This window comes from Coregonus clupeaformis, chromosome 23, assembly GCF_020615455.1.
Source record: "Coregonus clupeaformis isolate EN_2021a chromosome 23, ASM2061545v1, whole genome shotgun sequence".
Taxonomy (NCBI): Eukaryota; Metazoa; Chordata; class Actinopteri; order Salmoniformes; family Salmonidae; genus Coregonus; species Coregonus clupeaformis.
In genome coordinates this window covers 13,060,845-13,078,242 of record NC_059214.1, presented here as the reverse complement: position 1 = coordinate 13,078,242, position 17,398 = coordinate 13,060,845, and the positions used below count along the sequence as shown (strand labels likewise).

The following is a 17,398-nucleotide window of genomic DNA, read 5'->3' as shown; positions in this document are numbered from 1 at the left end:
TACTTTCCTTTACTTTCAACCCAATAAATAAAAGCTGTACAGCCATGTACAAACGGTACAAAAACAGCAAAACGATACAGCCCACTCAACCTGTGGTAGAGTCACATTGAACAGATCTGACTCTGGATGATGACATCATCAAAGGGGAAAGGTCACAGTCAATACCAATAATAACCATGCACACATGAATAGCAATCATACTATACTGCAGGAAAGTACAACACATATTCAATGTAATTATTTATATAGTGTCCACACTATAACACTTCTTACCCCTCAATTTAAATCACCCCTGTAAGGAAAACATAAGGTTAACAAGTAAACCACACCAGTGTTTTCTTTACTTTACTACACAACACTGTAGAACTTCTGCTACTGTAAATGTAAACAAAAAAAACAAAAAATGATTCCTTATTTCTTTTCAACTAGGTCTGCTGCTCCAAACAAACACTAACACCACGAGTCTCTCAGTCTCAACTACAGAGTTAGTCTTTCAGGAGGCTTGTGACTACGTTGTGATCTGCGCAGTACTCCTGGTGTGCCACGAGACACAGGTAAGGCGTGTCCCAGTGGAGCTGGGTCTGAGGGCACAGGAGCGGGTTGGTTGTTTGTGAGAGAATGTCCATCACCCTCTGCTGGAACCACTGATTGCCCCTGTTCCTCAGATACTGTTTCCTGTGGGGTTTCAACTTGTATATGACCACCCACAGCTGTTCCGTCTGAAAACATGGTCTTGTCTTTGTCATAGCGCAGGCGGAGGTGGTCCTGGTGTCTGCGCATGACTCGACCATCAGTCAGTTTGACCACAAAGGATACTGGACCACTCTGACTCAGAATGATACCTGGCAACCAGCGTTGGCTGCTTGTGAAGTTGCGGATGTAGACAGTGTCATTGGGTTTTAACTGTCTCTCCCTCGCGTGGTGGTCATGTCTCTCTTTTTGTTTCTCCTGCTTCCGTTCCACTCATGCTTTGATGGTTGTGGTCGCTGTGATGTTGCTCATGATGTGAGCCTACAGCCACTTGGAGTGCACGTCCACCATGACAAGGAACATGTGACCCACGAAAGGGCCTGCAAAGTCTATGTGCAGCCTGGACCATGGGCGGTCAGGCTACTCCCACAGATGTAGTGGTGCGGGCGGCGCCATCTTCTGGTTACTCTGGCACTCAGAACATGATTTAACTTTGTTTTCTACGTCCTGATCCATGTTAGGCCACCAGATGTAAGATCTGGCTAAACTTTTAATCCGGGAGGCACCCAGGTGAGCCTCATGGACCTCATCCATGACTTGTGCACGGCCAGGGGGTGGAACAACCACTCTGGACCCCCAGAGTATGCAGCCATCCTGCACACTCAGCTCAGTTTTGCACTTTGCATAAGGTCTTAGTCCATCATCCTCTATGACAGGAGGCCAACCCTGCATAAGGAATCTTTTCACTTGGGACAGGATAGGATCCCGGTCTATCCACTGTTTGATCTGTTTGGCATTCACAAGTGAGTTTGACAATCTCTCCATTAGGAAAATTGTCTCGGGAGGCACCACAGTTGTGGCGGGCATCTCTGGTAGCGGGAGACGGCTAAGCGCGTCTGCGTTTGCATTGTCCTTCCCCGCTCTATACACTATAGTGTAATGGTAAGCTGACAGTGTGAGGGCCCAGTGCTGTATCCTTGCTGAAGCCATGGGAGGAATAAATCTTGATTCACTGAAAAGGTTCATCAGTTTTTTGTGGTCAGTGCATGTGGTGAAATGACGACTGTAGAGGTACTGATGGAAGCGTTTCACAGTAAAGACTAAGGACAGACCTTCCTTGTCTAACTGTGAATAACCCTTCTCAGCACTCGTCAGCGTGCGTGATTCGAATCCAATGGGTTTCTCTGACCCGTCCTCCATCTGATGAGAGAGTACTGCCCCAACGCCATAGGGCGAGGCATCACATGAAAGGATGATCTCTTTGTCTTGGTCAAAATGAACCAGCAGTTGTGCTGATTGTAGTAGTGCTTTCACTTCCTTGAAAGCTTTATCTTGTGCTGGGCCCCACTTCTATTTACAGTCTTTGTATCTCAGCTGATAAAGTGGAGCCAACACTGTTGACAGCTCAAGGAGGAACTTAACATAGTAGTTCACCATGCCCAGGAACGACCTGAGCTCGGACACATTCTTGGGGTTTGGAGCATCCTTGATTGCCCTGACTTTGTCCTCCACAGGACACAGACCCTGCGCTGTGATCTTGTGACCTAGTGTTATGATGAGTTTCTGGTATTGAGAAGTTCAAGATGCAAGAATTTACTTAGACATTCTGTGGAGATTTTATACCAAGTATTTATTGGATCACGAGCTCGTGGGTTCATCTAACAAACGGACATGGCTTTGCCCTTCGTCAGTTGAACTAACTTGAACAAAGGAAACACTCTACCTTATATACCTTCTATTACCCTCTTCCTGGCATACATCTGGTAAGTCTCCATGGGCACTCCCTGACTTTGATGTTCATCACTCTTTACCCCAAGTCACTATCCTGCCCATCACTCATGCTATCCTAAAAATCACTAATCTACCTTGACATAAGGAATGTAGACTTCATGACCCCTAACCACTTATCTCGTAACTCTACCTCTGTCCTCACAATACTATTGTCACACCCTGGCTCTGGGGACTCTATATGTTGAGCCAGGGTGTGTAGATTCTATGTGTTCTAGTTCTGTGTTGTAGTTCTATGTGTTGTATTTCTATGTTGGCCAGAGTGGTTCCCAATCAGAGGCAACGAGTGTCAGCCAAACAGTTCTATTTTTGTTTCATCAGACCAGAGGACATTTCTCCAAAAAGTAAGATCTTAGTCCCCATGTGCAGTTGCAAACCATAGTCTGGCTTTTTTATGGCGGTTTTGGAGCAGTGGCTTCTTCCTTGCTGAGTGGCCTTTCAGGTTATGTCGATATAGGACTTGTTTTACTGTGGATATAGATACTTTTGTACCTGTTTCCTCCAGCATCTTCACAAGGTCCTTTGCTGTTGTTCTGGGATTGATTTGCACTTTTCGCACCAAAGTACGTTCATCTCTAGGAGACAGAACGCGTCTACTTCCTGAGCGGTATGACGGCTGCGTGGTCCCATGGAGTTTATTATTGCGTACTATTGTTTGTACAGATGAACGTGGTACCTTCAGGCATTTGGAAAGTGATCCCAAGGATTAACCAGACTTGTGGAGGCCTACAAAAAAATGTCTGAGGTCTTGGCTGATTTCTTTAGATTTTCCCATGATGTCAAGCAAAGAGGCACTGAGTTTGAAGGTAGGCTTTGAAATACATCCACAGGTACACCTCCAATTGACTCAAATGATGTCAATTCTAAAGCCATTTCTCCAAGCTGTTTGAAGGCACAGTCAACTTAGTGTATGTAACCTTCTGACCCACTGGAATTGTAATACAGTGAATTCTAAGTGAAATCATCTGTCTGTAAACAATTGTTGGAAAGATTACTTGTGTCATGCACAAAGGAGATGTCCTAACCGACTTGCCAAAACTATAGTTTGTTAACAAGAAATTTGTGGAGTGGTTGAAAAACTAGTTTTAATGACTCCAACCTAAGTGTATGTAAACTTCCGACTTCAACTGTATGTCACACTCTGTGCTTGGAATGCGCACTTGCTACGCTTCAGGCGCAGCCCTGCCTCAGAGAATCTCTTTAACACCTGGTCCAGATGGTGGAGGTGCTCCTCCTCCGTCTCCCCTGTAACCAGGATGTCGTCCAGGTACACTGCTACATGAGGGATCCTCTGGAATATGGCTGGGCTGGACGCCACTCCGAAAACCAAGCGGTTGTACCTGAACAAGCCTTTGTGCGTGTTGACTGTGACATACTCTTTTGAGTCCTCGTCCAGGAGGAGCTGTTGGTAGGCGTGACTCATGTCAAGCTTTGAGAATGTCTTGCCTCCTGCAAGCGTCGCGAAAAGGTCCTCCACCCACGGCAGCGGGTAAGCATCTAGCTTAGAGGCCCTGTTGATGGTGAGTTTGTAGTCCCCACATTTACGCACCGTGCCGTCACTTTTCAGAACGGGACGATTGGAGCTGCCCAGCGGGAGCACTGAATGGGAGTAATGATGTTTGTTTCCTGCAGCCGCTCCAACTCATCCTCCACTTTCCTTTTCATGGCGTAAGGCACTGTCCTGGGCTTGTAAAAGCGAGGCTCGGCCTGAGGATCCATGAACAGCTTAACTGCATTGCCCTGCAGTGTGCCCAGTTCATCTTTGAAAATCTCTGGGTACTTTTGAATGACATCCTCAGTCACTCTGGTGTGTTTTATAATAATAATAATGATATGCCATTTAGCAGACGCTTTTATCCAAAGCGACTTACAGTTATACGTGCATAAATGTTTTGCGTATGGGTGGTCCCGGGGATCGAACCCACTACCTTGGCGTTACAAGCGCCGTGCTCTACCAGCTGAGCTACAGAGGACCACATCTCACCCCAGTTCAGTTTTATTTTGTTTAGCCAGTCACGCCCTAGTAAACTAGGCCCATTCCCTTTCACCACCAGGAGCCGTGCTCTTGCTTCCTGGCTGTTTTATGCAATGTCCACCTCTAGAGCCTCCAGCAATGGTATGGTCTCCCCGGTGTACGTACACAGTCTGATCCCTGCCGGTGTGAGGGCAGAAGTAGTAGTTAAAAGTAGTAGTAAAAATTAACTTGATCTAGTCCTTGTCCTATATCCTAATCTGACTTTGGTGCAGGTCATGTTGTTCTTCACATTACCGTCTCTGGTAAACACACACTATATCAAATAAAATCAAAGTTTATTTGTCACATGCACAGGATACAGGTGGAAACGGTATGGTGAAATGGTTACTTGCATAGTGGAGTCTTTTGTTAAGACATGTAGCTAGCAAAACAATGTGGAAATGTCTGCTCTACCCAAAATTACAACCAAATAATTGCAGCATTAAGGGGGAAAGAGTAAGGAATTTGTCTGCATTAAAGAACCTAATTGGTTAAAGAAAATGTTGATAAATAAAAAAGTATACCAGTTTAATTTAAGGACCAAAGGAATGACAACCGTCCCATATAGATCGAAAAATAGCTGGGAAGAGATTTTTGACGTACCGATTCCATGACATAGTTTTTATCAACTGAAACGTATAAGTGTTCAGTTTAAATTATTATACAAAATTCTTGCTACAAATACAATGTTATTTATATGGGGGATACAATCTTCCCAGCTCTGCAGATTTTGCTGCGAAGAGACAAAAACATTAGATCATTTGTTTTGGTTCTGTCCATTAGTAGCTTGTTTTTGGACACAGGTCCAGGAATGGCTGAAGGATTGCAATATTTAGCTGGAGCTAACCCTGCAGATAGCACTACTGGGTGATCTGAAAAGTCATTGTCAATCGATCAATAATATAATAATACTTTTAGGAAAAACATTTATTTTTAATTTACAATCTGTAGAAACAATGAGAATAGAAGGGTTCAGAACTTTTGTGAAACATCACAGTACAGTTAAAAATATATGGCAAATAGAAATCCAATATGGATGGTGTTAAGAGATAGATGGGAGGTGTTGAATGGAGCTAAAGGATGGGACTAATAACAACTAACAACAACTAATAACAACAATAGAACTAATGTAAAGCATACTGTGTCCATAATAAGTATATAGGTTATAGGTTGAGAGCTTTTGTGAAAGAGCACAGTTAGAAAAATATGGCATATAGAAGCAAACCAGATGGACATCATGAAATTGAACGGAGGAAGTTCAGGAGTAAAAACAAACAAAATATAATTATTGTAGAATTTGACTGTGTCAATAAAATGTAGATAGTATGTATTGGCTTGAAGTAGAGGCCTAAGCATTGTTGTTCACTAGTTTACTCCAACTGGGGAAGGGGTGGTGAGGTTTGAAAGTAATGAAGGGAAATATAATTTCAAAAAGGATATGTGTGTGTGTATGGATGTATGTATATATGTGTATGTGTATGTGTATGTGTGTATACAGTGGGGGAAAAAAGTATTTAGTCAGCCACCAATTGTGCAAGTTCTCCCACTTAAAAAGATGAGAGAGGCCTGTAATTTTCATCATAGGTTCACATCAACTATGACAGACAAATTGAGATTTTTTTTCTCCAGAAAATCACATTGTATGATTTTTTATGAATTTATTTGCAAATTATGGTGGAAAATAAGTATTTGGTCACCTATAAACAAGCAAGATTTCTGGCTCTCACAGACCTGTAACTTCTTCTTTAAGAGGCTCCTCTGTCCTCCACTCGTTACCTGTATTAATGGCACCTGTTTGAACTTGTTATCAGTATAAAAGACACCTGTCCACAACCTCAAACAGTCACACTCCAAACTCCACTATGGCCAAGACCAAAGAGCTGTCAAAGGACACCAGAAACAAAATTGTAGACCTGCACCAGGCTGGGAAGACTGCATCTGCAATAGGTAAGCAGCTTTGTTTGAAGAAATCAACTGTGGGAGCAATTATTAGGGAATGGAAGACATACAAGACCACTGATAATCTCCCTCGATCTGGGGCTCCACGCAAGATCTCACCCCGTGGGGTCAAAATGATCACAAGAACGGTGAGCAAAAATCCCAGAACCACACGGGGGACCTAGTGAATGACCTGCAGAGAGCTGGGACCAAAGTAACAAAGCCTACCATCAGTAACACACTACGCCGCCAGGGACTCAAATCCTGCAGTGCGAGACGTGTCCCCCTGCTTAATCCAGTACATGTCCAGGCCCGTCTGAAGTTTGCTAGAGTGCATTTGGATGATCCAGAAGAGGATTGGGAGAATGTCATATGGTCAGATGAAACCAAAATAGAACTTTTTGGTAAAAACTCAACTTGTCGTGTTTGGAGGACAAAGAATCATGAGTTATATCCAAAGAACACCATACCTACTGTGAAGCATGGGGGTGGAAACATCATGCTTTGGAGCTGTTTTTCTGCAAAGGGACCAGGACGACTGATCCGTGTAAAGGAAAGAATGAATGGGGCCATGTATCGTGAGATTTTGAGTGAAAACCTCCTTCCATCAGCAAGGGCATTGAAGATGAAACGTGGCTGGGTCTTTCAGCATGACAATGATCCCAAACACACCGCCCGGGCAAGGAAGGAGTGGCTTCGTAAGAAGCATTTCAAGGTCCTGGAGTGGCCTAGCCAGTCTCCAGATCTCAACCCCATAGAAAATCTTTGGAGGGAGTTGAAAGTCAGTGTTGCCCAGCGACAGCCCCAAAACATCACTGCTCTAGAGGAGATCTGCATGGAGGAATGGGCCAAAATACCAGCAACAGTGTGTGAAAACCTTGTGAAGACTTACAGAAAACGTTTGACCTGTGTCATTGCCAACTAAGGGTATATAACAAAGTATTGAGAAACTTTTGTTATTGACCAAATACTTATTTTCCACCATAATTTGCAAATAAATTCATTAAAAATCCTACAATGTGATTTTCTGGATTTTCTTTCCTCATTTTGTGGGTCATAGTTGACGTGTACCTATGATGAAAATTACAGGCCTCTCTCATCTTTTTAAGTGGGAGAACTTGCACAATTGGTGGCTGACTAAATACTTTTTTCCCCCACTGTATACTGTATATACAGTGGGGAGAACAAGTATTTGATACACTGCCAATATTGCAGGTTTTCCTACTTACAAAGCATGTAGAGGTCTGTAATTTTTATCATAGGTACACTTCAACTGTTAGAGACGGAATCTAAAACAAAAATCCAGAAAATCACATTGTATGATTTTTAAGTAATTAATTTGCATTTTATTGCATGACATAAGTATTTGATACATCAGAAAAGCAGAACTTAATATTTGGTACAGAAACCTTTGTTTGCAATTACAGAGATAATACGTTTCCTCTAGGTCTTGACCAGGTTTGCACACACTGCAGCAGGGATTTTGGCCCACTCCTCCATACAGACCTTCTCCAGATCCTTCAGGTTTTGGGGCTGTCGCTGGGCAATACGGACTTTCAGCTCCCTCCAAAAATATTCTATTGGGGTCAGGTCTGGAGACTGGCTAGGCCACTCCAGAACCTTGAGATGCTTCTTACGGAGCCACTACTTAGTTGCCCAGGCTGTGTGTTTCGGGTCGTTGTCATGCTGGAAGACCCAGCCACGACCCATCTTCAATGCTCTTACTGAGGGAAGGAGGTTGTTTGCCAAGATCTCGCGATACATGGCCCCATCCATCCTCCCCTCAATACGGTGCAGTTGTCCTGTCCCCTTTGCAGAAAAGCATCCCCAAAGAATGATGTTTCCACCTCCATGCTTCACGGTTGGGATGGTGTTCTTGGGGTTGTACTCATCCTTCTTCTTCCTCCAAACACGGCGAGTGGATTTTAGACCAAAAAGCTCTATTTTTGTCTCATCAGACCACATGACCTTCTCCCATTCCTCCTCTGGATCATCCAGATGGTCATTGGCAAACTTCAGACGGGCCTGGACATGCGCTGGCTTGAGCAGGGGGACCTTGCGTGCGCTGCAGGATTTTAATCCATGACGGCATAGTGTGTTACTAATGGTTTTCTTTGAGACTGTGGTCCCAGCTCTCTTCAGGTCATTGACCAGGTCCTGCCATGTAGTTCTGGGCTGATCCCTCACCTTCCTCATGATCATTGATGCCCCACGAGGTGAGATCTTGCATGGAGCCCCAGACCGAGGGTGATTGACCGTCATCTTGAACTTCTTCCATTTTCTAATAATTGCGCCAACAGTTGTTGCCTTCTCACCAAGCTGCTTGCCTATTGTCCTGTAGCCCATCCCAGCCTTGTGCAGGTCTACAATTGTATCCCTGATGTCCTTACACAGCTCTCTGGTCTTGGCCATTGTGGAGAGGTTGGAGTCTGTTTGATTGAGTGTGTGGACAGGTGTCTTTTATACAGGTAACGAGATCAAACAGGTGCAGTTAATACAGGTAATGAGTGGAGAACAGGAGGGCTTCTTAAAGAAAAACTAACAGGTCTGTGAGAGCCGGAATTCTTACTGGTTGGTAGGTGATCAAATACTTATGTCATGCAATAAAATGCAAATTAATTACTTAAAAATCATACAATGTTATTTTCTGGATTTTTGTTTTAGATTCCGTCTCTCACAGTTGAAGTGTACGTATGATAAAAATTACAGACCTCTACATGCTTTGTAAGTAGGAAAACCTGCAAAATCGGCAGTGTATCAAATACTTGTTCTCCCCACTGTATTTGCGAGAAAAAAAAATATATGGGGGATTGGAAGTGATGAAGACAATTTAATTGATGGAAGTTACAATCTATCTGAAATATTAAAGCTGATCTACCCCCTAAAAAACAAAGAAAAAACTAAATATAATAATAATAAAGAATGATGGAGGCCACTGTGTTCTTGGGGACCTTCAATGTTGCAGAAATGTTTTGGTACCCCTCCCCAGATTTGTGCCTCGACACAATCCTATCTCGGAGCTCTACGGACAATTCCTTGGTTTTTGCTCTGACATGCACTGTCAACTTTGGGACCTTATATAGACAGTTGCGTGCCTTTCCAAATAATGTCCAATCAGTTGCATTTACCACAGGTGGACTCCAATCAGAAACATCTCAAGGATGATCAATGGAAACAGGATGCAGCTTAGCTCAATTTCGAGTCTCATAGCAAAAGGTCTGAATACTTATGTAAATAAGGTATTTCTGTTTATTATTTTTAATACATTTGCAAAAATGTATAGAAACCTATCGTTATGGGGTCTTGTGTGTAGATTGATGAGGGAAAAAAATAATTTTATCCATTTTAGAATAAGGCTGTAACGTAACAAAATGTGGAAAAAGTAAAGGGGTCTGAATATTTTCCGAATGCACTGTGTATACAGTAGCTAAGAGTCAACAGACAACAACAATTCAGACTTACTGAAGTTTGTCCAGAAAAATGCAGTGTGCACATTCATTTGAGTAGCTTATTGTGAAGGTAGGACTACAGTTGTAATGAATACTCAGGGAGAAAAAGGTGTAGATTCACGTGCAGAACGCGGCAGGTGTTTATTACTTCTTCGCAGAAGGCAGGAATCGTGGTCACAGGCAGGCAATGGTCATACACAGGTAGGCAAACAGGCAGGTGAAACAAAACTAGGACTGAAGGCTAAAACTGGTTCTCACAAACGAGCTTGGAAAAGGCTTAGTAGAGTCAAAACGAACAATACCTCACAAGGCACAAACAGAAAGAACTGAACTAAATAAGGAGCTGATGAGACCAGGTGAGTAACTAACACAGGTGAAATCAATGAACAAAAATGAAAGACAGGGCTACGTTCAAGAACACAAAGAAACAGGGCTACGTTCAAGGATACAAGGTGAACTAAGAAAATAAATACAGATCCTTACAATAGTGCCTTCAGAAAGTATTCATACCCCTTTACTTATTCCATATTTTGTTGTGTTACAGCCTGAATTCAAAACGGATTCAATTAATTTTTTTCTACACAAAATACCCCAAAATGACGAAGTGAAAACATGTTTGATACTTATTGACTCAAGACGTTTCCACTTTTCATTTTTTATTAATTTGGAAAAATTTGGAAAAAACAATTTCACTTTGACACCAACATAAAGTGTCTTAATAGGGGGTTGGGCCACCACGAGCCAGAACAGCTTCAATGCACCTTGGAATAGATTCTACAAGTGTCTGGAACTCTATTGGAGGGATGCGACACCATTCTTCCATGAGAAATTCCATAATTTCGTGTTTTGTTGGTGGTGGTTGTGGAAAAAACTGTCTCAGGCACCGCTCCAGAATTTCCCATAAGTGTTCAATTGGGTTGAGATCTGGTGACTCATGAGACGTATATGGTTTACATTGTTTTCATGCTGATCAAACCATTCAGTGACTACTCATGCCCTGTGGATGGGGGCATTGTCATCTTATAGGGGCATAGCCATGGTAGTCAAAATAATGGCCAAAATAATGGCCTGTCCAGCATTTTTATACATGACCCTAAGCATGATGGGATGTTAATTGCTTAATTAAATCAGAAACCACTCCTGTGTGGAAGCACCTGCTTCCAATATACTTTGTATCCCTCATTTACTCAAGTGTTTCCTTTATTTTGGCAGTTACCTGTATATCCCTTGTAACAACATTGTAATGACAGAGTTGGTTGTTAAAGATTGTTACATTGTAAGGACAATATAACTAAAAGGGTTATACCTAATGTTCTCCTGTCTCCTAATTTCTCCTGGAAAGCCCATTGTCTGAAAAGGTTGTTACATTTTAACCACATAGTAATTGTAAAGGTTATACCCTACTGGGTTTCACTTTACATTAAGTTGCTTGCTCCTGGGTAGGTACATGATAATTACAAGTATATCCAATTTAAACACATTGTTCTTATATTACACTTGATTCGGTATAGCCTTTGAGCCAGGTCATATCATAGAAATAATCAAATTAAAAATGACCAGTAGTTTGGGCCTCCCGAGTGGCGCAGCGGTCTATGGCACTGCAGTGTTTGAGGCGTCACTACAGATCCGGGTTCGATCCCGGGCTGTGTCGCAGCCGGCCGCGACCGGGAGACCGATGAGGCGACGCACAATTGGCCCAGCGGCGTCCGAGTTAGCGGAGGGTTTGGCCGGCCAGGATGTCCTTGTCCCATCACGCTCTAGCGACTCCTGTGGCGGGCCGGGCGCATGCACGCTGACACGGTCAGCAGTTGTACGGTGTTTCCTCTGACACATTGGTGCGGTTGGCTTCCGGGTGTGTGTCAAAAAGCAGTGCGTCTTGCCAGGGTCATGTTTCGGAGGACACATGGCTCTCGACCTTCGCCTCTCCCGAGTCCATATGGGAGTTGCAGCGATGGGACAAGACTGTAACTACCAATTGGCTATCACGAAAATGGGGAGAAATAGGGGTAAAAAAAATATATATATATATATATATATATTTATATATATAAAGACCGGTAGTTACCAGGTCCTGGCCTATTTATCAACCCTGGTATTACATGTGGATTCGATGGTAGTGGCACCTTGTAGTTACATGCAACAAGGTCAGATTTTGGTTCGAGTTATTAACATGGTAATTTACAGGTGACTTTCAAACATGTAATTACAAAATATTAGATACATAGTGGAACAAGAAAATGTGTAATAACATTAGTAATTACACATGTAGAATAACCTTCATCAAGTGGGTGTGTAATTACACATGCTTTGTTCTAATTGTGTAATAAATGATAGCGCTGCAACTTTATTACTATGTAGTTACATAGTAACACCTACGTAACTACTATGTTGCTACTACAGTTATTACTTTGTAGTTACATAGTAATAGTGTTACCCTTTGAGGGATTTGGCATTATGACCTTAAAGGGTAGTATATCTCAACATACTCCAGGAGGGTTTCAATGTTCAAAATCTGAAAACAGACCTGGATCATGAGTATGAAGCATGTTTTCAATTCCTGCTCTTCATATACGAAATGGGATGTCTGTAATTGGAACCAGATTGCACCCATCTGTTGTGTGCGTGCATGTGTGTGTGCATGTGTGTCCGCATATGTGTGTGTGTGTGTGTGTGTACGTGGGTGCGTTAGTGCGTACATGCAAACAAGCTTGCACATGTGTGAGTTTATCAAAACACATTGTGATCCCTTTGCTGGGATGATTAAACGGTGTAACTTTCAACAAAAAACCCATGATGATGCTTCAGGTTCATATGGCCACTAGTGACGTAACTCTGTTTGAGTTGGCTCTCGGCAACTAAGACTAAAAGAGGGTTTATTTTAGAAAAAGGCCTTTGATGTTTTTATTTGTGGGCCTCCCTCGCTTTATGTAAGGTGAGGGCTGGATCTCAATTACTTTGTCTGCCACTATCGACCCCGATTTGTACTGTTTAACCATCACAACAAAACTGATCATTCCGTTTTGAACGGATGCCAATTGCCGGCTGGATGCAAGACATCACTACGAACATCTATTATCAGTGGACCATTGGATACAGACCAGGGTTTAAAGTAAGGCAGTACGATCCGGTACGGCGTCCTGGCAAAGTAAATAGTGGGGTTACGCCGGTAAAACATGAGCCTATCACAATAATTAAAACAAAATGTCAAGAAAACTGTAGGCTATTACACCATTATTTATCATTACCACATGTCAAAAATGAGCGAATGGACTTGAAAATGGGTGGTATAGCCTACTCTCCAAAATACGATGTGGTTCGACGAAAACACTGACATTTTGCGAAGGCAGAGATGAGTGGCAGACACCGAGACGTGCGCAGGCAGTAGTGGATGCATACATTCTGGCCCAATAACAATCGCCAAATGTCATTATGCTTACCGGGAATAAATTCAATCTACTTTCACCCCTGATGCAGACTGTAGCCTAGCAGTTGGTGGAAGACATTCTTTGGACTTTTGCAGCAAAATGGCTGATGCAAACCCTTGAAATATACAGCAAAACACTTAAAACAATACAGGTGGTACTGACAGTCGTCCATAACCAAGAATTAGTGACAGTAGTGGGGGGGAGAAATGGAGCCACAGTGGAGCAGTGAAATACAGTACATTGAGACCAACAGGTTTCACTCTTCTTTCTATTAACCCCCATAAACTGGTGTTTCACACTTGATACTCCAGTATTGGAGAGTTTGTGTCCTGGAGTTTACGCTGCTGCTACTCTGTTAATTATTTATGCATAGTCACTTTAACTCTACCCACATGTACATATTACCTCAACTACCTCAACTAGCCGGTGCCCCCGCACATTGACTCTGCACCGGTACCTCCCTGTATATATAGCCTCCCTACTGTTATTTTATTTTACTTCTGCTCTTTTTTTCTCAACACTTGTTTGTTGTTGTTTTATGTTACTTTTTTATAAAAAAATTAATGCATTGTTGGTTAAGGGCTGTAAGTAAGCATTTCACTGTAATGTCTACACCTCTTGTATTCGGCGCATGTGGCCATTAACATTTGATTTGATTTGATTCAGTTAAACAGCTACAGACGTGTTTATTATTATTATTTTTATTAGGATCCCCATTAGCAGACAAAATACTTTACAATTGACATACATTCAAAAACATGAAGTGTGTGTGCATCTATCAGTTACACATACATGTCAGTACATACACACAACAAGTAGGTCACATGGGGGAGAGGCATTGTGCCATGAGGTTTTGCTTTATTTGTTTTTTTAAACCAGGTTTGCTGTTCACTTGCGCTATATTTTAATATTTAATATGCCATTTAGCAGACGCTTTTATCCAAAGCGACTTACAGTCATGCGTGCATACATTTTTGTGCATGGGTGGTCCCGGGGATCGAACCCACTACCTTGGCGTTACAAGCGCCGTGCTCTACCAGCTGAGCTACAGAGGACCACCTATATAAGATGGAAGGGAGTTCCACCTATATAAGATGGAAGGGAGTTCCATGCACTCATGGCTCTGTATAATACTGTATGTTTCCTTGAATTTGTTCTGGACCTGGGGACTGTGAAAAGACCCGTGGTGCCATGTCTGGTGGGGTAAGTGTGTGTGTCCGTGCTGTGTGTAAGTTGACTATGCAAACAATTTGGAATTTCCAACACATTCATGTTTGTTATAAAAACAGAAAGTGGGCCTCCCGAGTGGTGCAGCGGTCTAAGGCACTGCGTCGCAGTGTTGCGGCGTCACTACAGCCTGGGGTTCGATCCAAGGCTGTGTCATGACCGGCCGTGATTGGGAGTCCCATAGGGTGGCGCACAATTGGGCCAGCGTCGTCTGGTTAGGGGAGGGTTTGGCCGGGGGGCTTTAATTGGCTCATCGCGCTCTAGCGACTCCTTGTGGCGGGCCGGGCGCCTGTAGACTGACTTCGGTCATCAGTTGAACAGTGTTTCCTCCAACACATTGGTGCAGCTGGCTTCCGGGTTAAGCGAGCGGGTGTTAAGAAGCGCGGTTTGGTGGGTCATGTTTCGGAGGATGCATGACTCGACCTTCGCCTCTCCAAAGCCCGTTGGGGAGTTGCAGCGATGAGACAAGATCGTAATTGGATTGCAATTGGATATCATGAAATTGGGGAGAAAATGGGTGTAAAATAAAAAATACAAATACAAATCCTCAACTCTCAGCCAAGAGAGACTGGCATGCATAGTATAAATATTAGGCCTCTGATTACAATGTAGAGCAAGACGTGCCACTCTGTTCTGGGCCAGCTGCAGTTTAACTAGGGTTTTCTTTGCAGCACTTGACCATATGATTGTACAAAAATCACGATAAGATAAAACTAGAGCCTGCAGGACTTGCTTTGTGGAGTGGGGTGTCAGACCTCTCCCCATCTTTACAACCATTGAATCTATATGTTTTGACCATGACAGTTTACAATCTAAGGTAACACTAAGTAATTTAGTCTCCTCAACTTGTTCAACAGCCACACCATTCACTACCAGATTCAGCTGAGATCTTTATTGATCGATAACAATAATTTTTCCACCTCTCCCACACTGACTTTACAAAATTCAAACTTGCAATGCTTTTCTTTCATTATTTGTTTTTTATACAAGGATTAGTGACATTGGCTCACTTTTCGTTGTTGGCATTTCCTGCCTAAGTTTGCCCACTTTGCCAACATCAAATGGTTTTGTGATGAATAAGCCATCTGATTCGATTAAAGATGGTGTTGAATGTCTTTCTGCCCATAATTCAATTTAAGTACTCCAAAGTTTTTTTTTTTTCCATCATTCTTTATATCAATGATCTTGGCTTCATAATACAGTTTCTTCTTCTTTTTGTTGAGCTTAGTCACATAATTTCTCAATTTGCAGTAAGTCAGCCAGTCAGATGTGCAGCCAGACTTATTAGCCACTCCTTTTGCCCAGTCTCTTTCAGCCATACAGTTTTTCAATTCCTCATCAATCCATGGAGCCTTAACAGTTCTAACAACTTGTTTATTCATCAAAACCCAGCCCTTTCGCACCAACACCAGCAAGTAATTGAGATAGTGAAAATAGCTCAAATATTTCGGACACATCTTTGAACCTATAGCGCTGCCGCCTGTGCTTAGATTAACCATTGCGTTAGTTAAAATAGAGCCCATAGTGTAATTAGGAGTTGCCCTCATTGCAACCCCTCTTAACTCATGGCATTTACCGTAAGGGCTCTTGTGTTGACATTGCCAGTGTACACAGAGAGTCCCTGGGTCCAGGTGTGAGACCCATTAGCCAGGTCACTCGTCTGTCCAATGCCATGGATCATCTGGAGGGCCTGGTATCTTTCCAGAATATCAATGTTTAATCCCTTTAAGAATGAGGGGAATCAAAGGAAATGGGTTCACTAAGAGATGGATTGCAGCTGTGCCTGTGCTCCCCATGTGCGCAGCACATTTCAAGCTTATTCAACCTCTTGGGCCCGAGAGCAGAATTTGTTCCCCGCCTTCTCTTTTTTTTCACTTGGACGGCTGTCAGGGATGTCTGCTTCCCATTTAACCATTGTCTTTTAAACATTCCTTCCTTTCTTGGGGACCATAGAGACTAGAGGATGCCATCAAAAAGAGAAAACTGATCAGTTTCACCTACACTAAGCTCTGTAGCATTTACTCCCCCTACTCTAACATAAGTGTTTTAGATTGAGAGCCGTTATTGACGTCATTGTTATTTGCTTAGAGACGTTTCACACATATGATGGGCTAGGTTTGGTTTTCTTTCTGTCAAAGTTACGATCGTTGGATTTCTGAAGGGCTTTGAACTAAATATAGTCAGTAAATCATTCACAGTACTGGATAATGGAACATTTAAGTGTCTTGTTTCTTCCTGAACCAATCTTTCATTTTAGGGGGTTCAAGGGCAATATAAATACATAAAAGCCCCACGTTTTCCTCATTATGGTTGGCCTTCTTTAATTCAAAAAACAAAACAAAATATTTTGAAGGGGATATAATAGATAGATTAAACTCTGTAACTGTTTTAAAGTCACCATTGGCCTCAAGGTGAAATCCCTGAGTGGTTTCCTTCATCTACGGCAACTGAGTTAGGAAGGACGCCTGTATCTTTGTACTGACTGGGTGTATTGATACACCATCCAAAGTGTAATTAATAACTTCACCATGCCAAAAGGGATATTCATTGTCTGCTTTTTTCTATTTTGAACCATCCACCAATAGCTGCCCTTCTTTGCGAGGCATTGGAAAACCTCCCTGGTCGTTGTGGTTGAATCTGTTACAAATTCACTGCTCGACTGTGTGGGGTACAGAGATGAGGTAGTCTTTCAAAAATCATGTTAAACACTATTATTACACAGAGAGTGAGTCCATGCAAGTTATTATGTGACTTGCTAAGCACATTTTAAATCCTGAATGTATTTAGGCTTGCCATAACAAAGGGGTTGAATACTTATTGACTCAAGACAGTTCCACTTTTTATTTTTCATTAAATTGTTTTTAAAA

The 17,398-nt window shown here is 42.5% G+C and overlaps 1 pseudogene; it reads right to left on the bottom strand.

Annotated features, from left to right (window-relative positions):
* Positions 1–485: 485 nt before the first annotated feature.
* The window catches only part of LOC121536095, a 43,979-nt pseudogene continuing 27,066 nt past the window's right edge, over positions 486–17,398 (bottom strand).